The 25,762-nt window shown below is 46.9% G+C and overlaps 1 long non-coding RNA gene across 2 annotated transcripts; it reads left to right on the forward strand.

Annotated features, from left to right (window-relative positions):
- Positions 1-8,746: 8,746 nt before the first annotated feature.
- On the forward strand, positions 8,747-25,483 carry LOC116982197. Of its 2 annotated transcripts, XR_004414391.1 has the most exons (4): positions 8,747-8,775; positions 9,094-9,211; positions 21,128-21,245; positions 24,680-25,483. It is a non-coding gene; the product is annotated as an uncharacterized LOC116982197 (long non-coding RNA). The 2 variants fall into 2 exon arrangements; XR_004414392.1 differs by lacking the exons at positions 8,747-8,775; positions 9,094-9,211 and adding an exon at positions 20,866-20,887.
- Positions 25,484-25,762: the final 279 nt, after the last annotated feature.

Genomic DNA, 25,762 nt, shown 5'->3' on the forward strand with positions numbered 1-25,762 from the left:
CAAATATGGGAAAGTGTGGGAACAATTCTCTCACTTTCAACAATAAAAATATATTTGCGAATGTTAGCACCTGACTCCACAGCAGTGATGATGATTTTTCTAAACAGCAGTAATTTCTGTCTTGTAGGAAATAAAATGCTAATGTAGAGCCACTCTGTTAATTCATAAAAACATATTCTCACTTCTCCTTTATGCTGGGAATAATTTCTGTTCTTACCTTTATGACAGGCTTTCTTTTGGAATTCTTGCCATTTTCATTTTTAAAAGGCCTAAAGATTTTCAATCCTTGAGGGAATAAAAGTGACAAATCAGTGCTGCTTTGGATCAATAGTTCGGAAATTCTGGATACATCTAATGTAATTGAATTTAAAATAGGCAAAATATCACAAAAGTAAAAATTAGGACAATTAATAACACATTTGGAAAAATATATTAAATTTAACAAATATTCCACCTCTCCAAAGATAAGAATAAAATCACCCTTGCAATAGATTCCATAGGCTAACGGCCAAATTGATTAGAATCAATTATATTTGAAAAACTGCATTTAATATTTCAAACAGATTTAAATTACGTTGTGGATTTTTTGTCAGAAGTTTAGGTGTCCAATCCTCATCTGACTCGCTGGATTCGTATACTTGGATTGGACGCCTTCTGCTCCGATTGGTCATAAATTCGGGCTTTGGCACGTCTAATCCTGTGAAAAATAAAACATGCTCATCATCTGTCATTTTTTTTTTGTTTGTTTATTTTATTAGAAGTTAATACAGTACAAAACAGTACAGTGGAAATTAATTATGGCCACAAATTAAAGAATAATCAACCAGCATGAAGAATATAATGGATGAGTATGTGTCTATTTCCAGGTCAGAAATCACAATGACCAATCTTTCAGTTTCACACATCTGTGTGGGAAGTGAAATAGATCAGAATCCTTCTTTCCAGGACTCAGGACTGTTTTGAGCGCACAGAGTGGGACTTGTTTGCAAACCAGGACATACATGAATATACATCCAGTCATGTTCTATATACAGAACTGTATTGACAACGTCACTGTCAACAGGGAGGTCAGGTGCTACCCAAACAATAAACCATGGATGACCAGGGATGTCAGGAACCTGCTGAGAGAACGGAACTCAGCCTTTAGATCTGGCAGTGATGAATTGTACAGCACTGCCAGATCTAAACTAAAGAGAGCCATTAAGGAGGCATAGACAGCCTATGGAAGAAGGATAGAGGGGTATTTCAACGAGAGGGACCCTCGGTGTGTCTGGCAGGGCATTCAGCAACTCACGAACTATAAGGGCAAGGGGGGGGGCGATCATCTGCAGCAGTAACAACTCGCTAGCTGAGGAGCTCAACCATTTTATCGCCCGGTTTGAGCTGAATGAGGCAGAGCCTGCACCTGCAGCCGCACCCAGCACTGACAACCCGCCACTCGCTGTGAGTACGGAGGACGTCAGAAGAACACTCCGCAGGGTCAACCCCAGGAAGGCTGCTGGACCAGATGGCATCCCAGGGAGAGTATTGCGGGACTGTGCAGACCAGTTAGCGGAGGTTTTTAGCAAAATCTTTAACCTCTCTCTGTTAACGTGCACTGTCCCTAAATGCTTTAAGACTGCTACCATCGTGCCTGTAACCAAAAAAAATTCATTAAGAGCTTGAATGACTATAGACCTGTTGCTCTCACTTCGACCGTGATGAAATGTTTTGAACGGCTGGTCCTGGCCCATATTAAGTCCTCACTCCCACCCACCCTGGATCAGCATCAGTTTGCATATAAAGCTAATAGGTCAACGGAGGATGCCATCAACATAGCTCTACATTCTGCACTGACACATCTGGAGCGTCCTGGCTCATATGTGAGGATGTTATTTGTAGATTTTAGTTCTGCATTTAATTCAATCATCCCCAGCAGAATGGTGGACAAACTGTCTGATCTGGGTGTTAATGCAAACACACGCGGATGGATTAAGGACTTTCTAACAGATCGCCCACAGACTGTCAGGATGGGGTCCAATTACTCCCCAGTCCTGACGCTCAGCACAGGAGCACCACAAGGTTGTGTGCTGAGTCCCATCTTGTATACAATATACACTTATGACTGTATACCAACACACAGTACATACAGGATCATCAAGTTTGCGGACGACACGACTGTGGTGGGACTGATAAACAACAACGACGAGTCTGCCTACAGGGATGAAGTCCAAAAACTGACTGTCTGGTGCACCAAAAACAACCTGGTACTCAATCCATCAAAGACAAAAGAGCTGGTCGTTGACTTCAGGAGGAAGAGGAGAGAGGAACCTGCTCCCTTATACATCAAAGGAGACATGGTGGAGAGAGTCACTGGCTTTAAGTTCCTGGGAATAAACATCTTCCAGGACCTCAAATGGCAAATGAACACCGTCACTCTCGTGAAGAAGTCACATCAGCGGCTGTATTTCCTGAGGTCTCTGCGGAGAGCAAACGTCTCACAGCCGCTGCTGTTGTCCTTCTACCGATGCGCCGTGGAGAGTATCCTCTCCTATGGAATCCTGGTGTGGTTTGCTAGCTGTACTGTGGCGGAGAGGAGGGCGTTGCAGGGAATTATAAAAACTGCGCAGAACATTACAAATGCCCAACTGCCCTCCTTGGATGACATATATAGGGCCCGATGCTTGCGCCGGGCCACAAATATCAAGCAGGACACATCCCACCCTGCCAACCACCTTTTTACTCTGCTACCCTCTGGGAGGCGATTCAGGACTCTGAAGGCTCGCACCGGTAGACTAAAAAATAGTTTCTACCCATGTGCGATAAAAGAGCTAAATTCCAACAGAGAATGCTGGGGAAGCAAAATGTAATTCCAAGAAATGCCGCCAAATTCTTTTAAAATACCTATTTATTTTTTACTAATAAGTGTACATATGTGTTAATGGTTGTCGTGTTTGTATTTTTTTTTAACTGGAGATGTAATGGAATTTCGTTGCACAGTATTGTGCAATGACAATAAACGTATTCATTCATTTCCTTTTCTCCAGGTTTAAAGTAATGGCTCATTCTTGTTGCCTGTACTGACAGTGACACTTTGTGCCACGATTGGGTAAATGGATTGAATAATGAACAACCAGGACAATCCACCTCTTCATCAATGGGAACATTGACCTTTGTCCAATCTCTGATTTCAGGACTGTGACTAGTTGCAACATTAAAAAGCATAACTGGGCCCCAATGTCTATGGGTTTGTGTTATCCATGGTCACCATCTTCTGAATGACATCAGGCTTTGGTATTGATTGTAAAGTTAGTCCAATTTGAGATCACTGATGGGAATTTTTGAATATTGGTGAGGAACCTCACCAGGAGGAAATAGTCATTAGAAGCAAAACTGTACATATCTTGCTGCCAATAATCTGCGACTAATCACAAGTCTGCTGGGTGTGCCCATTTCATCAAAAGTGGCATTACAAATTTTATGGGTTGACACACATTGAATTTGCAAGGCATTAATATATCAGGCAGGAGTTTATGTCTTGGGACCTTTCCAATGACCAGTGTGCGTGCACATAACAATGAGGGCAGGAACAGATACAGCAACATTTAATTCTAAACATTATCTTTCAGACATTTCTTTATTGCTCTAAAGAACGAGGGCATCACAGGTAGAGCTGGCATTTCCTGTTCTTTCCAAATTGCCCCTTGTGTTACATGGAGCAGAACGTGGAGGATGTGGTGCTCCCATACACCCATTGCCCTCAACCTTTATGGTGTAGAGGCCACAGGTTAGGGACGTGTTATTAAAGAGGTTTTACCACAAAAACTCCAGTGCATTATGGAGGTAGTAAACAGTGCATTTCAGGCTGGTGAAAGTAGTGTACTTTTGAATGAAGAGTGCCAAGCTTCTTGAGTGTTGTGGATATCTTCCAGTTATGTTGAGATATATTTCAGTGACCACTTTGATATCCCTTGTTTATGGGCATTCTCTTGGTGTAGAGGATAACTGCTCCCATTCCATCTCTGTCAGTTGTGAGAGAATTGATTCTGTAGGTCTTGGAGTAAGGTAAAGATTCTGCTGCTGAATGTCTTTATGAGTGAATGGCTTATGAGGTTGGGGACAGGATGTTTTTGTCACTGTTTGATTTCCTGAAGAGACCGGGTTCAAAGGGCCTTCCAGGTTGTGCTCCTCCATTTTGAACAGCCATACATCAAGGATTCCCACAAATTAATTATGCTGTTACATTTTCATAAAGGGCTGCCAAGGGCATTTTCTGCATTCTACAAGATCTTGAGCCTTGATGCCACTTTGTTAATCTGGGAGAAACCAATGCCTATGGTTTACTTAATCCTGGTAATTTATTTGCAGGATTTTACAGGATAGCCGTCGGTTTATGTTTATTGTAGTCACGTGTATGCAGTACAGTGAAAAGCTTTAAATTGCATGTTATCCAATCAAATAATACAATACATCATAAGTACAAAAGATAGAGTGAAGGGAAAGATGGCAAACTGCAAAATATAAGAGGGGAACTTCAAGGATAAAACACAAAGTGCTGGAATAACTCAGTCTCAGGCATGCACAAGTGCATTAGGATTGCACAAATGGTTTCAAGAATATAGTTGTAGGAAAGTAGCAGATCCTGAAACTGTTGGTGTGGGACTTCAGGCTTCAGTACCTCCTACCTGATTGTAGCAGCGAGATGAGAGAACGGCCCGGATGAATGGGAACCTTGATGCTGCCTTCTTGAGGTGGGTTCTCATGTAGATACTATTGATGGTGGGGAGAAGTGTGCCTGTGATGGACTGGGCTGAGTTCACCACACCATACAGCCTCTTGCATTCCTGTGCATTGGATTGCCTTAGCAGGCCAAGATGCAACCAGTCAGGATACTTTCTGCAGTACATCTGTACAAGTTTGTTAAGAGTTCAGCTAGAGGTTATTGTTGCAGCACCACTCAACCAGAGTTTCCCTCTCTCTCTAGTGTCCAGTTGCAAAGGAAGGTAGAGAACCAGGTATTGGACCTTACTGGTCATTTGGAGGGGATGATAGTGTTGAATACCGACCCATAGTTGATGAAATGGAAGGATCTAACCAAGGACCTGGCTCAGAAAGCACATATCTATTTAGTTTTTATGTGGGGAAAAAACCTCATGTCAGCATGCATCATTAGAAAATGGTAAAAAGGAAAAAAAATACATATAATATTTTGTACAAACCAATGGCAACCATGGCTTCATAATTCCTTCATGTTCTTATAGCGGACCTTCTCCCAGTCCATTAGTTCTTCAAACGCTTCCTTGGAAAAATAGCCAGCAATGTCGTTGAAATGGTCAGAATCCTGGAAAAACAAACATTGTACCTGATACACTTTGGTGCATAATCTGTAATCATCAGACAATAATTCCAAAACAGATTTTAAAATATCATTTTTTAAATTTAATACAGAACAATTCCAGAATAAAGGATCAGAACTTAAAATTAAAGGGTAACTTCTTCTGGAAATAAATGAAATATTTCTTCACTCAGAATATAGGGAGTTTTTTGCTCGGGTTGAAATAAATCAACTGTTAATTGTAGCAATGTTACAAAATTTTGAGATTTTAAAAATCAAGTCTGTCATTTATCCCATCAGATAAAGCATAAAAATAAGTTTAATTTGACACCTAATTCACTTTCATATCTCAAGTATTTAAAATGTTATGGCCATTTTCATACTCGGAAATGAGCATCTTGTTCCCTATTGATTTTCTATGGACATAACAAAAAAGTTGTGATCGTGAACAGTCAAAAGCCCATAACTTTCTTAAAAATTAAGAGAACTGAATGAAATTTTCAGTTATCATAGATTGAAGCATTCTGAAACAAATATAAAATAATCTTACTTGGATGACCTGAAATTAAAGCATATAATTAGTTAGTTACCTAATTGTAGCTAATTTCAGACTTCAATTACTAGATCTAAACATCTATCCATTTCTTAATAAATGATTAACATTTTTAAATAGCCTAAATGTCCAAATAATATTCACAAATAATTCACAATAAAACATGATTTTTAAATCTCATTTACATTAATTTATAGGCCAAATGGAAGGAATTCAGTGTTCAATTGCTGTAAATAAATGCCCATTTAAATCAGCTTTCCAGTGGGTCCCTGTGGAACGCGCTGGTTTAGAACGTTCACATTGCGGTAGATTTGTGCCCTCAAATGCCCAGAAAAATGCTGCGCGATATAATGGGCCCAAAATGAAATACTCGCAATATTAAACTTTGTATAACGGGATCTTTAGAAGCCCTTTTTAATGTAAAAATATACAACCTTCCTTCAGTTGTCTGCTTTATGAGACCCTGCGGTTGCTGGCGGTCGCGGGTTTAGAGATTGATTTTTAAACTACTATAACTATTATTCAAGGCCTTTAAACCTAATAATAGCTTTTGCGACGGGGTCTTCCAGCGATTTTTCGTTAATAATTAACTAGGCTGAACATCTTCGATTTGAACAGCCTAGAGAAAATCGCGTTTTAAACCCGCCCCCTCTAAACGGCGCCAAAATCGCGCACACCCTCAGCAGCAGATTTTCAAAGACGCTTCAGGTAGGCTTTGCAACATACCTATTAATTGCATTCCAGCAAGATCAAAACATTACTGATTCCAAGAAGTAATAAACCATATCACAGTAAGAGAGGAAACTGCATTTAAAGTGCAGGTCGGGAGTGATCTGCCTGAAAGGTTCCTGACCCAAAATGTTGCCCGTCAAGATTCAAGATTGCAGCTTCCAGCCAACAGACATCAGTGTCTACATTTGTGGCAATGAAGACAGTGACTATCATGGGCTTCCCCCACACTGAAGTCAGGAGCAGCACCCAGTGGCTGCTGCAAAACCACGGTTGTAAACAAGAATAAATTGTCAGAGATATTCAGCAAACCAGGCAGCATCTGTGGAGGGAGAAACGGAGTGAATGTTTCAGGTTAATATTCTTTCCTCACAGCTGGGGAAAGTTGCCAGATGGAGACAGACAACTAGAAGGATGAGGGAGATGGTCGGAATGGCCTCAGTCCCAGATCAATATTAATGTCAGTGATCCACTCCAGAGCCCAGGGAACTCATCCACTCCTCACTGACACCAATCCCTGGGGTTGTGATGGTCTGAGAAGGAGCAGCAGCAACTTCCCCGTTCCCAGCCCCCGAGAGGACATTTATCCGGCATCTTCTGCCCGCTCGCTCTCCATGTCAAAGCTCCCTGGAGTCTGACCTCTGAACCCTGCGTCCCAGACATGGTCTCGTCTCCTTCAGCAGCTCCTCGCTCTCCCTTCCTGAGCTCAGACACCCACTTCTCCTCACCTCACCTACGCTCACTTCTCCTCACCTACACACCTACACCTGGACTAAACCCCTCGCCTCCACGATACCTCACACCTCACTACGAAACCTCGCCTTGACTAAGCTTCACCTCAACTAAACCTCACACCTCACTAAACTTCACCTCACACCTAAACCTCAACTCACTAAACTGCACCTCGACTAAACGTCCTCAACTAAACCTCGCACCTCGACTAAATCCTCACCTCGACTAAACTTTACCTCAACTAAACCCTCAATCACCTCGACCAGACTTCACCTCAGCTCAACCTCACCTCAGATCAATTTCACACCTAAACCCTGCTTCGATTAAACCCCTCGCTTCAACTAAACCTCACGTCAACTAGACTCCACCTCACGTCAACTAGACTCCGCCTCACGTCGACTAGACTCCACCTCACGTCAACTAGACTCCACCTCACGTCAACTAGACTCCGCCTCACGTCGACTAGACTCCACCTCACGTCGACTAGACTCCGCCTCACGTCGACTAGACTCCACCTCACGTCAACTAGACTCCGCCTCACGTCGACTAGACTCCGCCTCACGTCGACTAAACTCCACCTCACGTCACTAGACTAGACTCCGCCTCACGTCGACTAAACTCCACCTCACGTCACTAGACTCCACTAGTCGCCGCTAGTCTCCACCTCAACTACTCGCTGCCGCTATTTATAGCCCCTCCCCCCTCCCTCTCCCCGTCACGTGAGCGGCGGCTCCAACCAACCAGAGCGCGGGTGACGTCAACTGCTCGAGCCCGCGGATGGAAAAGGCGCCAAAAGCCGTCGCCAGTTTCCCGTCCCCCCCCATCCTCGCTTTACCGATGCCGCGCCGCTGAGGGGGAGGGGCTGCGGCCGCCGCGGGCGGGGGGCGGGGCTTGGGGAGACGTCAACGTCAACGTCAGCGCGCGTGCGCGTCCCCCCCCCCACCCGCGCTGTCTCGGACAGTGCGCATGCGCCGCTCTCCGCGCTCGGCCCCTCCCCCCGGCGGCTGGACAGCGAGAACAGCTCGAGCTCTCGGCGGCTTTTGGCGCCTTTTCCCGCCGAGGGCTCGAGCTGTCCACGGGAATCATGTACTAATTAATAACCAGGGACTTGTAGCAGCTGCTGCAGTGATGCATCTCCTGCAATGCAGTTGTACCTTGCAGTGGAGCAGCTGCTGCAGTGAAGCATCTCCTGCAGTGGAGCATCTCCTGCAGTGGAGCATCTCCTGCAGTGGAGCAACTCCTGCAGTGGAGCAACTCCTGCAGTGAAGCATCTCCTGCAGTGAAGCATCTCCTGCAATGGAGCATCTGCAGTGAAGCAACTCCTGCATTGAAGCCCCTGCTGCAGTGGAGCAACTCCTGCAGTGGAGCATCTCCTGCAGCTGCAGGGAAAGTTCAAGCCTCCACCATCTCCTCAGGCAGCGTGTCCCAGATTGCAACCACCCTCTGGGTGAGTTTAATTTCATCCACCTCCGTTTTATTGTTCTGTTGTTATAGTCTGGTCTGCAGTTCCTTGTTCCATCATCTTATTCTAATTGCTGACTCCAAATACTACATTTCCTCATCAGTTTTTGCTCCATCAGAGACATTCTCCCCTTTGTTCCACCAATCCACCACAACCCCTCTCTACAAGTGAAAAACAACTTGTTTTTGTTGCTGTTTCCTACTCTGGTGAAGGGTCTCTGATCTGAAACTGAACGGTTTCTTTCTCCACAAATGCTGTTGAACCTGCTGAATGTTTTTGAATTTTCTTCCGTTTTTATTTCAGATTTTCAGCATCTGCGGTTCTTTGCTTTACACGTTGATTTTGATGTTGTGACTGGCCAACAACGAATCAAAGGAGATCAGATACGTGGTGTCGTAATCTACTGGGATTCAAGTAACTAGTAAGTGTTTCAATGGGAAGGTTCTGCCTCCTCGGGATGGGACTCCATTTTAGTTTAGTTTAGAGATACAGGCCCTTCAGCCCACCGAGTCCACGCCGACCAGCGATCCCCGCACACTAACACTATCCCACACACACTGGGGACAATTTACATTGAAACCAAGTAGACCGTGGGCCGAGGTGCTTTTTAGTTTCATTTTACATAGAAAATAGGTGCAGGAGTGGGCCATTCGGCCCTTCGAGCCAGTACCGCCATTCATTGTGATCATGGCTGATCGTCCCCTATCAATAACCCGTGCCTGCCTTCTCCCCATATCCCTTGACTCCACTAGCCCCTAGAGCTCTATCTAACTCTAACTTAAATCCATCCAGTGATTTGGCCTCCACTGCCCTCTGTGGCGGGGAATTCCACAAATTCACAACTCTCTGGGTGAAAAGGTTTTTTCTCACCTCAGTCTTAAATGACCTCCTCTTTATTTCAAACTGTGGCCCCTGGTTCTAGACTCGCCCAACATTGGGAACATTCTTCCTGCATCAAGTTTGTCCAGTCATTTTATAATTTTATATGTTTCTATAAGATCACCCCTCATCCTTATAAACTTCAGTGAATGCAAGCCTAGTCTTTTCAATCTTTCCTCGTATGACAGTCCCGCCATCCCAGGGATCAATTCCGTGAACCTACGCTGCACTGCCTCAATCACAAGGATATCTTTCCTATAATTAAGAGACCAAAACTGTACATAATACTCCAGGTGTGGTCTCACCAGAGCCCTATAAACTGCAGAAGAACCTCTTTACTCCTGTACTGAAATCCTCTTGTTATGAAGGCCAACATTCCATTATATTTCTTCACTGCCTGCTGTACCTGCACGCCAACTTTCAGTAACCATTGTACAAGGACGCCCAGGTCTTGCTGCACCTCCCCCTTACCTAACCTAACCCCATTGAGATAAAATCTGCCCCCTTGTTTTTGCCGCCAAAGTGGATAACCTCACATTTATCTATAGAAACATAGAAAATAGGTGCAGGAGTAGGCCATTCGGCCCTTCGAGCTGGCACCGCCATTCAATATGATCATGGAAACTCAGTATCCTGTACCTGCCTTCTCCATAACCCTGATAACTTTAGCCACAAGGGCCACATCTAACTCCCTCTTAAATATAGCCAATGAACTGGCCTCAACTACTTTCTGTGGTAGGGAATTCCACAGATTCGCCAGTCTGTGTGAATTTTTTTTTTCTCATCGCAGTCCTAAAAGACTTCCCCTATCCTTAACTGTGACCCCTTGTTCTGCACTTCCCCAACATCGGGAACAATCTTCCTGCATCTAGCCTGTCCAACCTCTTAAGAATTTTCTATAAAATCCCTCCTCAATCTTCTAAATTACAAGCCGAGTCTATCCAGTCTTTCATCATATGAAAGTCCTGCCATCTCAGGAAGCAGTCTGGTGAACCTACTCTGTACTCCCTCTATGGCAAGAATGTCTTTCCTCAGATTAGGAGACCAAAACTGTACACAATACTCCAGATGTGGCCTCACCAAGGCCCTGTACAACTGCAGTTGAACCTCCCTGCTCCTATACTCAAATCCTTTTGCTATGAATGCTAACATACCATTCGCTTTCTTCAATGCCTGTTGAACCTGCACTCCTACTTTCAATGACTGGTGTACCGTGACACCCAGGACTCGTTGCATCTTCCCTTTTCCTAATCGGCCACCATTCAGATAATAGTCTACTTTCCTGTTTTTGCCACCAAAGTGGATAACCTCACATTTATCCACATTATACTGCATCTGCCATGCATTTGCCCACTCACCCAGCCTATCCAAGTCACTTTGCAGCCTCCTAGCATCCTCCTCACAGCTAACACTGCCCCCCAGGTTCATGTCATCCGCAAACTTGGAGATATTGCATTCAATTCCCTCGTCCAAATCATTAATATATTATTGTAAATAGCTGGGGTCCCAGCAATGAGCCTTGCGGTACGCCACTAGTCACTGCCTGCCATTCTGAAAAGGACCCGTTTACTCCTACTCTTTGATTCCGGTCTGCCAACCAATTTTTGACCCTACCCCCATTACCATGTGCTCTAATTTTAGTCACCAGTCTCCCGTGTGGGACCTTATCAAAGGCTTTCTGAAAGTTTAGATACACTACATCCACTGGCACCCCTTCATCCATCGGAGGGTCTGTGCAGGATGAATGAGGGATCACCACAGGATGAATGAGGGGAAGGTGCCGGGTCAATGGAGGGTGGGTCAGTACGGAATGAATGCATGGATTAGTACAGGATGGATGGGGGATCAGTACAGGATGGATGGAGGAAAAGTGCAGGTTGGATGGGAAAGGGGTAAGTACAGGGTGAATTGGGGAACCAGTGTAGGATGGATGGGGGGGGGGGGGTGTAGCAGGAGAATTAATGCGAGGTGGATAGGGTGATAGCGCAGGATGAATAGATTGGGGGGGGGGAGATGGGGAGGGGAGCACAGGGGATGTCAGTGAGGATTGAATAGAGGCGGGAATGGGGATCAGTGCGGGATGGAGAGGAGGTGTCCCAGGATAAGGGGCGGGGGGGGGCGTACAAGAGAGAGAGAGAGAGAGAGAGGAGGGCGAGGTGGGGAGGAAGGAAGGCCAGCGCTCCTCGGACAACATCGCCTCGCTGCCTTGGCCGTTGGGATTTCCTCGCCACCGCCTCCCTCCTCCCGGCCGCGGCGTGCGGGGGGGGGTTAAAGCGCGTTAGCAGGTTTGCAAGCAGCGGCCCTTATCAGGGCACGTGGGGTGCGGGAGGAGGAGGAGATGAGCCGCTGTCGCTCGCAGTTCAGCGCCCGTCATTCGCTGCGACCCTTCCTCACCCCGCACCTAGTATCTTTCCCACGCAATACAGCCGTCTCAGCCGACACAAAACGTCGTGTTCCTTTTCTCCAGAGATGCTGCCTGACCCGCGGAGTTTTTTGTGTCTATCTTCGGTACAAACCAGTATCTAGTTGCCAAGCCGGACAAAATGGCTCGGTGTTTAGGTTGCCCGACGGTGCTTTGAGTGGTCTGGGGCACCCGGGCAACCGTGAATTTCAAGCCCTGCTGAATGACATCAAGCTTTGGTATTGATTGTAAATTTAGTCCAATTTGAGATCACTGATGGGAATTTTTGAATATTGGTGAGGAACCTCACCAGGAGGAAATCATATAAGTGTTGTATATGAATGCGTGAAGTATAAGGAATAAAGTTCACGAGCTTGAAGCTCAGTTAGAAACTGGCAAGTATGATGTTGTGGGAATTACTGAGACATGGCTGCAAGAGGGCCAGGGCTGGGAACTGAATATTCAATGGTATATCTCCTATCGAAAAGTCAGACAGGTGGGCAGAGGGGGTGGGGTTGCCCTTTTGATGAGGAATGAAATTTCGTACTTTGCAAGGGGTGACATTGAAACAGGAGATGTGGAGTCAGTATGGATAGAACTAAGGAAGTGTAAGGGTAAAAATACCCTAATGGGATGAATCTACAGGCCCCCAAACAGTAGCCTGGACATAGGACGCAAGTTGAATCAGGAGTTAAAATTGGCATGTAGCAAAAGTAATGCTGTGGTTGTTATGGGAGATTTCAACATGCAGGTAGACTTGGAAAATCAGGTTGGTACTAGACCCCAAGAAAGGGACTTTGTAGAGTGCTTTCGTGATGGATTCTTTGAACAGCTTGTATTGGAGCCTAACAGGGAGAAGGCAATTCTGGATTTAGTGTTATGTAATGAACTGGATTTGATAAAGGACGTCGAGGTTAATGAGCCATTAGGAGGCAGTGACCATAACATGGTCAGGTTTAATCTACAATTGGAGAGGGAGAAGAGTAGATTGGAGGTGTCAGTGTTGCAGTTGAATCAAGGGACCATGAGGGAGGAGCTGGCCAAAGTTGACTGGAAAGATACACTAGCAGGGATGACAGTGGAACAAAAATGGCAGGTGTTTCTAGGAATAATACAGAAGGTGCAGGATCAGTTCATTCCTCGGAGGAAGAAAGATTCCAAGGGGAGAAAGGGACGACCATGGCTGACAAGGTACGTCAGGGGCAGTATGCAAATTAAAGCGAAGAAGTACAACGTAGCAAAGATGAACGGGAAGCAAGAGGATTGGGTAATGTTTAAAGAACAACAGAAGATAACCAAAAAGACAATACGGAGAGAGAAGATGAGGTACGAAGGTAAACTAGCCAAGAATATAAAGCAGGATAGTAAAAGCTTCGTTAGGTATGTGAAGAGGAAAAAATTAGTTAAGACCAAAGTTGGACCCTTGAAGACCGAAAAAGGTGAATTTATCATGGGGAACAAGAAAATGGCAGATGAGTTGAACAGCTTCTTTGGATCTGTCTTCACTAAGGAGGACACAAACAATCTTCCTGATATAGCAGTGGCCAGAAGATCGGGGGTGATGGAGGAACTGAAGGAAATCTGCATTAGGCAGAAAATGGTGTTGGATAGACTGATGGGACTGAAGGCTGATAAATCCCCAGGGCCTGATGGTTTTAAGAAAAGGCGGCAGAGAGAAAACGGGGAATTATAGACCAGTCAGCCTGACATCGGTGGTGGGGAAGATGCTGGAGTCAATTATAAAAGATGAGGTAGCCGCACATTTGGATAGCAGTAACAGGATCGGTCCGAGTCAGCATGGATTTACGAAGGGGGAAATCATGCTTGACTAATCTTCTGGAATGTTTTGAAGATGTAACTGGGAAAATGGACAAGGGAGAGCCGGTGGACGTAGTGTACCTGGACTTTCAGAAAGCATTTGATAAGGTCCCACATAGGAGATTAGTGGGCAAAATTAGGGTACAGGGTATTGGGGGTAGAGTGGTGACATGGATAGAGAAGTGGTTGGCAGACAGGAAACAAAGGGTAGGGATTAACAGGTCCCTTTCAGAATGGCAGGCAGTGACTAGTGGGGTACCGCAAGGCTCGGTGCTGGGACCACAGCTATTTACAATATACATCAATGATTTGGATGAAGGGATTCAAAGTAACACGAGCAAATTTGCAGATGACACAAAGCTGGGTGGCAGTGTGAAATGTGAGGAGGATGCTATGAGAATGCAGGGTGAATTGGACAGGTTGGGGGAGTTGGCAGATGAAGTTTAATGCAGATAAATGTGAGGTTATCCACTTTGGAGCAAAAACAGGAAGGCAGATTACTATCTAAATGGTGTCAATTTATGAAAATGGTGTCATGAAATTCATGACAACGGGATCTGGGGGTCCTTGTACATCAGTCTATGAAAGTAAGCATGCAGGTACCAGGCAGTGAAGAAAGGTACCAGGCAGTGAAGAAAGTTGGCCTTTTTTTAACTAGAGGAATTGAATGTAGGAGCAAAAAGGTCCTTCTGCAGTTGTACAGAGCCCTAGTGAGACCACACCTGGAGTATGATGTGCAGTTTTGGTCCCCTAATTTGAGGAAGGACATTCTTCCTATTGAGGGAGTGCAGCTTAGGTTTACAAGGTTTATTCCCGGGATAGCGGGACTGTAATATGCTGAGAGAATGGAGCAGCTGGGCTTCTACACTTTGGAGTTTAGAAGGATGAGAGGGTTTCTCATTGAAACATATAAGATTGTTAAGGGCTTGGACACGCTAGAGGCTGGAAACATGTTCACGATGTTGGGGGAGATCAGGGCTCGAAATTCACGGTTGCCCGGGTGCCCCAGACCACTCAAAGCACCGCCGGGCAACCTAAACACCGAGCCATTTTGTCCGGCTTGGCAACTAGATACTGGTTTGTACCGAAGATAGACACAAAAAACTCCGCGGGTCAGGCAGCATCTCTGGAGAAAAGGAACGCAACGTTTTGTGTTGGCGGAGACGGCTGTATTGCGTGGGAAAGATACTAGGTGCGAGGTGAGGAAGGGTCGCAGCGAATGACGGGCGCTGAACTGCGAGCGACAGCGGCTCATCTCCTCCTCCCGCACCCCGCGCGCCCTGATAAGGGCCGCTGCTTGCAAACCTGCTAACGCGCTTTAACCCCCCCCCCCCGCACGCCGAGGCCGGGAGGAGGGAGGCGGTGGCGAGGAAATCCCAACGGCCAAGGCAGCGGGGCGATGTTGTCCGAGGAGCGCTGGCCTTCCTTCCTCCCCACCTCGCCCTCCTTCTTTCTCTCTCTCTTGTACGCCCCCCCCCCCCTTATCCTGGGACCCCTCCTCTCCATCCTGCACTGATCCCCATTCCCGCCTCTATTCAATCCTCACTGACATCCCCTGTGCTCCCCTCCCCATCTCCCTCCCCATCTCCCCCCCCCCCCCAATCTATTCATCCTGCGCTATCACCCTATCCACCTCGCATTAATTCTCCTGCTACCCCCCCCCCCCCCCCCCCATCCATCCTACACTGGTTCCCCAATTCACACTGTACTTACCCCTTTCCCATCCATCCTGCACTTCTCCTCCATCCATCCTGTACTGATCTCCCATCCATCCCGTACTAATCCATGCATTCATCCCGTACTGACCCACCCTCCATTGACCCTGCACCTCCCCTCATTCATCCTGTAGTGATCCCTCATTCATCCTGCACAGACCCTCCGATCCACACTGTACTGACCCCGCCCCCATTCATCCTGCGCTGATCTCTCCCCTCCCCCCCCATCCATCCTGTACTGATCCTCCCATTCAAGAAGAATGGGGGGAACAGTCTGAAGAAGGGTCTCGACCCGAAACGTTGCCTATTTCCTTCACTCCATAGATGCTGCCTCACCCGCTGAGTTTCTCCAGCACTTTTGTCTACCCCCCATCCATCCCGTACTGAACCCCCCGGTTCAACACCACTGACATCCCCCATGCTCTCCCCTCACAATTTTACCTACTCCAACCAACACGTACTAATTCACCTGCCTCAATCCATCCATTCTGCACCGACTGCCTTCTAATCTTCCCCCCCCCTCCCCCCACCACCTATCCACCCCGCACTGATTCACACACACCCCTCCCTGACCCTATTGTCCTGGAAATCTCTTCTGAGCGAACATTGACTATGTTTGATAACGGAATGCAATCAAATGTGTTTTCCCAATGTTATTATTTGTTTTAATCCATAAAGATGGATTCATTATATTGTGAACACGTGAAAGATTAAAACCGCAGTGTTCGATTGTCACTGCTACCGTTGACACGTTATTCCAGGATTCATTTTAACAGCAAATCAATGCTCTTAATATGGAGTATCAGTACTGTTATTTAATGAGCAACATTCACAACTATATGACACAGGTTGATCATACGCTGAATAATCCAACCACATTTTTGTTTGGAAGTGGACAGAACTAATAGAAATTGCATTCATTGCAACGTGTAAAAAGAGTTGAGATACTGTCTTAAAATGTTGCTGCATGTCATTGTGGGATATATCATGTCTTGATTGGTGAATGTTTAGTTTGTGACTTTATTTGAATCAGAAATAATATGTGAATGCTTCATTGAGTATAATTCCGACTGGTAACTACGCACTTCGTCCGAGCACATTATCGCACGTGTCATGCAAGCCATCTTAAATGACCACCTAAACTTTCATTTGGCAACCTAAAAAGCGGCCAAGTTTGCCCAGCTGGCAACAGGGAAAAAAAGTTAAGCGAGAGCCCTGGGAGTTCAGAACCAGGGGCCACAGTTTAAGAATAAGGAGAAAGCCATTTAGAATGGAGATGAGGAAACACTTTTTTCTCACAGAGAGTTGTGAGTCTGTGGAATTCTCTGCCTCAGAGGGCGGTGGAGGCAGGTTCTCTAGATGCTTTCAAGAGAGAGCCAGATAGGGCTTTTTAAAATAGCTAGGGGATATGGGGAGAAGGCGGGAACGGGGTACTGATTGGGGATGATCAGCCATGATCACATTGAATGGCGGTGCAGGTTCGAAGGGCCAAATCGATCTCCATCCTTGCCTCTTCCCCCTCTCTGATCATAAGCTTCTACGGTTCACCATCCCTTCTCCGACACCTCGCCCCCGCTTCCTCCGAGAAATCACCTTCCGTAATCTAAAATCCATTGATCCCCACCATCTCTCTGACCTGCTCTCCACCTCTCTCCCCCTGGACTCAACCCCCATCTCACCTGATGATCTCACAAACCATCTCAACTCCACCTTGTCTACCTCCCTTAACACTATGGCCCCCCTCAAAACAAGAACCGTAACTTTCAACACATCTTCACCCTGGTACACACCTGCACTTTGTAAATTGAAACAGACTGGTCGCCGACTTGAACGACTCACAAATAAATCATCTCTCACAGTCCACCTTGAAGCTTACAAACTCCACCTCACTGACTACAAAGATGCCCTCATTGCTGCAAAATCTGCCTACCTCTCCTCCATATTCACCGATCCCTGCCTAAACCACAGAACCCTCTTCTCCACAGTGGGCAACCTCCTCAAGCCTCGAGCCAATACTCTCCCTACTTCTACTCCGGTTCTCTGCAACTCATTCCTCCACTTTTTCGCTGATAAAATTAGCACCATCTATCAATCTTTATCTCCTGTACCCGACTCCCCAGCATCTACACCACCTTCCAAGGCCCCTCCTTTCAACATCTCCACTGACCTCCTTACCCCTCCTTCACACTGCTTCCTCTCCCAGTTTGACCTGGTCACCCCTATTGAAATCTCCAAACTCATCAGCTCTTCCAAACCCACTACCTGCTCCCTCGACCCTCTCCCCACTCCCCTGCTGAAGTCCTGCCTCCCCGTTCTCTGCCCCTACCTCACTAATCTCTTCAACTCCTCATTGTCCCAAGGAATTGTCCCCTCCGCTTTCAAAACTGCTGCTGTTACACCAATCTTAAAGAAACCTGGTCTTGATCCCTCCTCTCTCATTAACTACCGCCCAATCTCAAACCTCCCCTTTCTTTCAAAAATCCTGGAGCGTATCGTAGCGTCGCAACTTCATTCCCACCTCCTGGCGTATAACCTACTTGAACCCCTCCAATCTGGCTTTCGCCCCCCTCCATAGCATAGAAACTGCTCTCCTCAAAGTCCTCAACGACCTCCTCACCTCTGCTGACACTGGTTCCGTCAACATCCTCATCCTCCTCGACCTGAGTGCAGCCTTCGATACAGTGAACCAAAACATCCTGCTCACCAGACTCAAATACCTCGGCATTGAAGGCTCTGCACTCAGCTGGCTCCGTTCCTACCTTTCCAACAGATCCCACTTCATCTCTCTCCACAACCACACCTCTGCTACAGCCACAGTCACTTGGCGTTCCCAAAGGCTCCGTACTCGGCCCCCTCCTCTTCATCATCTACATCCTCCCCCTTGGTCAGATACTCCGCCACTTCAACCTGGACTTCCACTGTTACGCCGATGACACCCAGAACTACCTCGGCACCAAATCCCCCCACAACCCCCCCCCCCCCCTCTCCCATATCAACTCCTGTCTGTCAGCTATAAAAACCTGGATGCAACATAACTTCCTCAAACTCAACAGCGATAAGACAGAATTCCTCCTCATAGGCTCCAAAGCCACACTCAGCAAATCAATAACCCCACTCTCACCATCGACGGCACCACTGTCTCCCCATCTCCCCAGGCCCGCAACCTTGGCGTGATCTTTGATTCCACCCTCTCCCTTGAGCCTCACATCCGCCATGTCATTAAAACCTCCTTCTTTCATCTCCGCAACATCGCCAAACTCAGACCCTCTCTCACACCTCCCGCTGCTGAAAGACTCATCCATGCCTTCATCTCCTCCCGACTGGACTATTGCAACTCACTTCTCCTTGGCATCAGCTCCACCTACATCAACCGACTCCAACTGGTCCAGAACGCAGCCGCCCGACTCATCACCCACACCAAATCCTGGCATCACATCACTCCAGTCCTCAAACAACTTCATTGGCTTCCCATCTCCCACCGGATCACCTACAAAATCCTGATCCTCACCTACAAAGCCATCCACCATCTGGCCCCCCCATATCTCACTGACCTCCTCTCCCCCTACCAACCCTCACGGTCCCTCAGATCCACATCAGCCGGTCTCCTCTCCATCCACAAGTCCAACCTCCGCAGTTTTGGGGACAGAGCCTTCTCCAGGGCAGCTCCCAGGCTCTGGAACTCCCTCCCCCAACTGATCCGCAATTCCGTGTCCCTCACCATCTTCCAGTCCCGCCTCAAGACCCATCTCTTCACCTCTGCCTATCCTTAGCCCCACGTCCCTCTCCCTTTTCATCTGTGCTTGAATTGCCTCATATTGTGTTTTGAATTGAATTCTGTCTTTAATTTGTGTACTAGTCATGTCTCAAAGGTTCAAAGGTTATTTATTGGTCACATACACCTGGGTGTAGTAAAATGCTTCTTGCCATTTTGCAGCACATAAAGAAAGAATACAGACATAACATTAATAAGAGATTTGAACATAAAGAACATCCCCCCACAAAGGCTACCACCATGAGGGAAGGCACAAAGTCCAGTCCCCACCCCCAGTTCACCCATAGTCGGGCCTATTGAGGCCTCCACAGTTGCCTCTACAGAGGCCCGATGTTCCTGGCCGTTCTCGCCGGGTGATGGTGCTCCGGCGTCGGGAGAATCCTCACAGCGGCTTGGGACACCTGGAACGGCCGCTTCCGTACTGGAGGCCGCGGTTTCCGAAGCCGACAAGGCCGCGCCGGTTGGAGCTCCACTACTGGCGATCTCGTCGTGAGATCCCAGGCTCCCGGTGTAAAGTCAGCGCCGCCGCCCGCGGCCGGCCGCTCCTCAGACCCGCAGCTCCGCGATGTTGTTCCCGGCGGTCTACAGCTCACCGGAGCTCCAGCGCGGCGACCGGGGCAGGGCATCGCCCGCTCCACGATAGCGCTCCAGCGCTGTGCCGCTGCCGAAGCCGTGGTTTCCGGGCGGTCCCCGACAGGAAAACGCCGCTCCAGGCCCGCTGGTAGGCCGCGAGGACGGGTCGAAACTGCAGCCCGGAGAAAAGCCGCCTCTCCGACCAGGTAGGGACCCTGAAAGATAGTTTCCCCCTTCCCCCCACCCCCCACCCCCCACATAAAAAAAGTCTAGAGCTCCAGAAACAAAAACACTAACTAAAAATAAAAAAAAGATGAAAAGACAGACAGCTGCTGGCTGGGCAGCCGTGCACAGGTCAGCGCCCCCTAGATATTTATTTCCCGTCTCTACTATTTATTTAATTCCCCTCACATGTTTTTCCTCTACCTGCTAAATTTTTGTAACGTGTCCTTGAGACTCTTGAAAGGCGCCCATAAATAAAATTTATTATTATTATTATTACTCCTGCACCTATTGTCTATTGTCGATTGAAATAGTAATTGGAAGCAAAACTACATAATCCTGCTGCCAATAATCTGGAACTAATCACACGTCTGCTGGGTGTGCTCATTTCATCACAAGTGGCATTAAAAATAAGGCATTACAATTGAGCTGCTGCTATTACAATGGACCAGATGTTGCAGGGGAGCAGATGCTGCAGTGGAGCAGGTTCCTGCAATGAAGCCCCTCCTGCAGTGAAGCAGCTTCTGCTGTGGAGCAGCTTCTGCAGTGGAGCATCTCCTGCATTGAAGCCCCTCCTGCAGTGGAGCATCTCCTGCAGTGGAGCATCTCCTGCATTGAAGCCCCTCCTGCAGTGGAGCATCTCATGCAGCTGCAGGGAAAGTTCAAGCCTCCACCAACTCCTCAGGCAGCGTGTGCCAGATTGCAACCACCCTCTGGGTGAGTTTAATCTCATCCAAGTCCGTTTTGTTCTGTTAGTATAGTCTGGTCTGCAGTTCCTTGTTCTGTTATTATTGGCCAAATTAGAGAATATTACAAAGTGGAGGATATTTGCATTTGCAAGGCCTGCTTGGCCTTTTTCTATGAAAAGTTTCAAGCTGCGAGTTACAGCTTCAAAGTATCTGGACCCTAGATGGAAGTTAAGGATGTTTTTTGAATTTTCTTCCATTTTTATTTCAGATTTTCAGCATCTGCGGTTCTTTGCTTTACACGTTGATTTTGATGTTGTGACCGGCCAACAACGAATCAAAGGAGATCAGATACGTGGTGTCGTAATCTACTGGGATTCAAGTAACTAGTAAGTGTTTCAATGGGAAGGTTCTGCCTACTCGGGATGGGACTCCATTTTAGTTTAGTTTAGAGATACAGCACGGAAACAGGCCCTTCAGCCCACCGAGTCCACGCCGACCAGCGATCCCCACACACTAACACTATCCCACACACACTAGGGACAATTTACCTACAAACCTGCACGTTGTTTGAGTGGGGGAGGAAACAGAAGATCTCGGGGGAAACACACGCAGGTTATGTGATAGGAGAAGAATTAGGTCAATTCGGCCCATCAAGTTTACTCTGCCATTCAATCATAGCTGATCTCTCCCTCCTAACCTCATTCTCCTGCTTTTCCCCATAACCCCTGACACCCGTATTATTCATGAATCTGTCTCTGGTTTAAAAATGTCCACTGACTTGGCCTCCGTCTGTGGCAAAGAATTCCACAGAATCACCACCCACTGGCTAAATAAATTTCTTCGCATCTCTTTCCTCATGGAACATCCTGTAATACTAAGGCTATGACCTCTAGTCCTACAGTCTTCCACTAGTGGAAACATCCTCTCCACATCCACTCTATCCAAGCCTTTGGCCAAAGTCACGGGGAGAACGTACAAACTCCGTACAGACAGCACCCGTAGTCGGGATCGAACCCGGGTCTCTGTAGCTAGTACCGCCCTATTTTATCTGCTCTGAACAGGAAGTTAGATGAAAGCAGCACGTTAGGAAAAGTAATTTCCCTGAAATTAATCCAACAGTATAAAGAAAGTTTTGTAATAAATCTATTTTTTACAATATGCAATGCAATATGTCACTGATAATCTGCTGGAAGTTGTCTCCTTAATGCTTGAACCAGTTTCTCATGCGTTAGTCAGCGGGGTGAATAAGAGGCAGCTTAAGTGAACATTAAAATATTTCAATGTTTAAAATATCACTGATGTCACTGAGAAACCCGTTCTCAATGGTGGAAATTTCAACGACCGGCGGGTAAAAAAGAGACAAGTTTAAAGGAGATGTGCGGGGAAAGATTTTTATTCCACAGAGTGGTGGGTGTCTGGAACACACTGCCAGGGCTGGTGATGGAAGCAGATATAATAGTGGTGTTTAAGAGGCTTTTGGAAAGGTACATGGATATGCTGGGATTGGAGGGATATGGATCATGTTCAATTTGGCATCATGTTCGGCACAGACATTGTGGGCCGAAGGGCCTGTTCCTGCGCTGTGTTTGTTGTTGCTCTAATGAATAGAATAGAATAGAATACGTGTATTGTCATTGCACAATACTGTGCAACAAAATTCCATTGTATCTCCTTCGGTTTAAAAAGAACAAACACAACAGCCATTGACTCACATATACACTTATCAGTAAAAAAATAATAATAAATAGGTATTAAAAATATTTTAAAAGAATATTGCGCATTATCTTGCACCCCGAATTATATTGTGCTTCCCCAGTGTTTGTTAGAATCAAGCTCTTTTATCGCACATGGGTAGAAACTATTTTTTACTCTAACGGTGCGAGCCTTCAGAGACCTGAATCGCCTCCCAGAGGGTAGCAGAGTGAAAAGGTGATTGGCAGGGTGGGATGTGTCCTGCTTGATGTTTGTGGCCCGGCCCAAACATCGGGCCCTGTATATGTCATCCAGGGAGGGTAGTTGAGCGTTTGTGATGCTCTTTGTGCAGTTTTTATAACTCTCTGCAGCGCCCTCCTCTCAGCCACAGTGCAGCTAGCAAACCACACCAATAATGGAATATTGTTGTAAAGATTGATAATACGATGAGAAAGATAAAGCAAGTACAACATGTGTTTGTGCCTGGGCCAACCTGATCTCCCGGTTGCTAAACACTTTAATTCCCCTCCCCATTCCCACTCTGACCTTTCTGTCCTGGGCCTCTTCCATTGTCAGATTGAGGCAATCACCAAATTGGTGGAACAGCATGTCAAGTCAAGTCAAGTCAAGTTCATTCGTCACATACACATAGGAGATGTGCAGTGAAATGAAAAGTGGCAATGCTCGCGGACTTTGTGCAAAAAGACAAACAAACAAACAACCAAACAAACTACAAACAGAATGGAACAGAATCACATATTCTTTTACATATTAAAAATTGTGGGCGGAAGGAAAAAGGGAAAAAAAAGCAGTAGAGTGGTACAGTAAAAGTTAGTCCCTGTTGAGATAGGACCACAGTCCTAATGGCCTCTGGGAAGAAACTCCTTCTCAATCTCTCCATTCTCACAACATGGCAACGGAGGCGTTTGCCTGACCGTAGCAGCTGGAACAGTCCGTTGCAGGGGTGGAAGTGGTCTCCCATGATTTTATTGGCACTGGAGTTGCACCTCCTGATGTATAGTTCCTGCAGGGGGGCGAGTGTAGTTCCCATAGTGCGTTCGGCCGAACACACTACTCTCTGCAGAGCCTTCTTGTCCTGGGCGGAGCAGTTCCCAAACCAGATTGTGATGTTTCCGGACAAGATGCTTTCCACAGCCGCTGAGTAGAAGCATTGGAGGATCCTCGGAGACACTGAATTTCCTCTATTGCCTGAGGTGGTAAAGGCGCTGCCTTGCTTAACCAATACTGCGGCGTGTGATGTCCACGTCATATCCTCAGAGATGTAGACTCCCAGGTATTTAAAACAGCTCACCCTATCCACAGTATTCCCATTTATCCTCAATGGTGTGTATGTCCTCGGATGATGTGCCCTCCTAAAGCCCACGTTCTGCTCCTTAGTTTTCTTGATGTTCAAGAGGAGGCTGTTGTCCTGACACCAGAGTGCCAGATCATCCACCTCCTCCTGGTAGGCCTTCTCATCGTTGTCTGAGATCAGGCCCACCACCACAGTGTCATCAGCAAACTTGATTATTGAGTTGGAGCTGAACTTAGCCACACAGTCATGTGTGTACAGGGAGTACAATAGGGGGCTGAGGACGCAACCCTGGGGTGATCCTGTGCTCAGGGTGAGGGACTTCGATGCATACCATATTTTGCTTGGGCAGCTTACACCCCAGCAGTATGAATATTGATTGCTCTAACTTGAACCCTTACATCCCCTCTCCCTTCGTCCCTCCCCCACCCAAGTCATTGTACTAATCTGAAAGTTGTCTTGTTGAGTCTCATTGTCTATAACTGGTTTTCACCGAGCCCTCAGCTAACAATGGCCAGTTTCCTATATCATCGTTACTTTGTATTTATATCATTCATTTGTTCTATATCTCTCTCCATCACCGTCTATATCTCTCGTCTCCCTTTCCCCTGAATCTCAGTCTGGCGATGAGTCTCGACCCAAAACGTCACCCATTCCTTTTCTCCAGAGATGCTGTCTGTCCCACTGAGTTACTCCAGCTTTTTGTGTCTGTTTTCAGTTTAAACCTCTGCATCTGCAGTTCCTTCCTACATACAACATGTGTTAATTGGGTGTAGGGTGAGATTGTGCTGAAACTGTGTTGTTTAAAACTTGCAGACTGTGGAAGTCAGAGAACCAGTTGTGACTGTGAGACGTGGTGTTGTGTTGGAAGCACACAGATGGCCTGGGACGTTCATTAGATGCATCAAGAAGTTGCTATGGAGACGGTGCAGGGCGTTCCCCCCGGTTACGGCAGGGTTCCCTTTCTGGGAACCGTTCCCAAGCGGAACATGCGTCCGTGAACAGAGTTCCCACACGGCAGAAGATGCCTGCAGCCCCGCAGCAGCCGGTAAATCCATCCCACCGTCTCCCAGACACTCGCTCATGTGTACGGGCTGTACTTTACTGTGTCCGTAAGCTGGGGACGATCTACACCTCAAACAAGTCAACTCGGGGCTGGACAACGATTAAAGATAAAGACGGAACAAAGAAATAATGACAGAAAATGCTCTAAATACTCAGCCGGTCGGGCAGCATCTTGTGGAGAAAGAAATAGTTCATGTTTCACGCTCCTGTAGAAACAGGCCCTTCGGCCCAACTTGACCATGCTGACCAAGATGCCTCCTCTAAGCTGATCCTATTTGCCCACGTTTGGCCCAAAGCCCTCTGACCTTTCTTCCCCATGTTGAAACACCTTCTGAAAAATGTCTTCTCAGATCAATGACCGTTCATCAGAACTGATGCAGTCACATAATGTGGCCAGTTCTGATACAAAATGGAAAGGCTGGTTATCTGAAATTGCCCATATTAATGATAACTTCAAGGGCTGCACCACACTGAAACGTGGTGCTGTTCCGCAAGATGTTGTCGGCTTCGTTGGAACAATTGGAACGGCTTCATTTGGGGCGGCACGGTGGTGCAGCGGTAGTTGTGGCCTTATAGCACCAGAGACCCAGGTTCGATCCTGACTATGGGTGCTGTCTGTATGGAGTTTGTACGTTCTCCCCGTGACCTGAGTGGGTTTACACCGAGATCTTCAGTTTCCTCTCACACTCCAAAGATGTACAGGATTATAGGTTAATTGGCTTGGTATAATTGTAGTTTGTCCCTAGTGTGTGTAGGATAATGTTAATATGTGGGGATCGCTGGTCAGTGCAGACTCGATGGGCTCTCTAAACTGGCAATAGCCTGGAAAATCTG

The sequence above is a fragment of the Amblyraja radiata genome, chromosome 16, assembly GCF_010909765.2.
Source record: "Amblyraja radiata isolate CabotCenter1 chromosome 16, sAmbRad1.1.pri, whole genome shotgun sequence".
Taxonomy (NCBI): Eukaryota; Metazoa; Chordata; class Chondrichthyes; order Rajiformes; family Rajidae; genus Amblyraja; species Amblyraja radiata.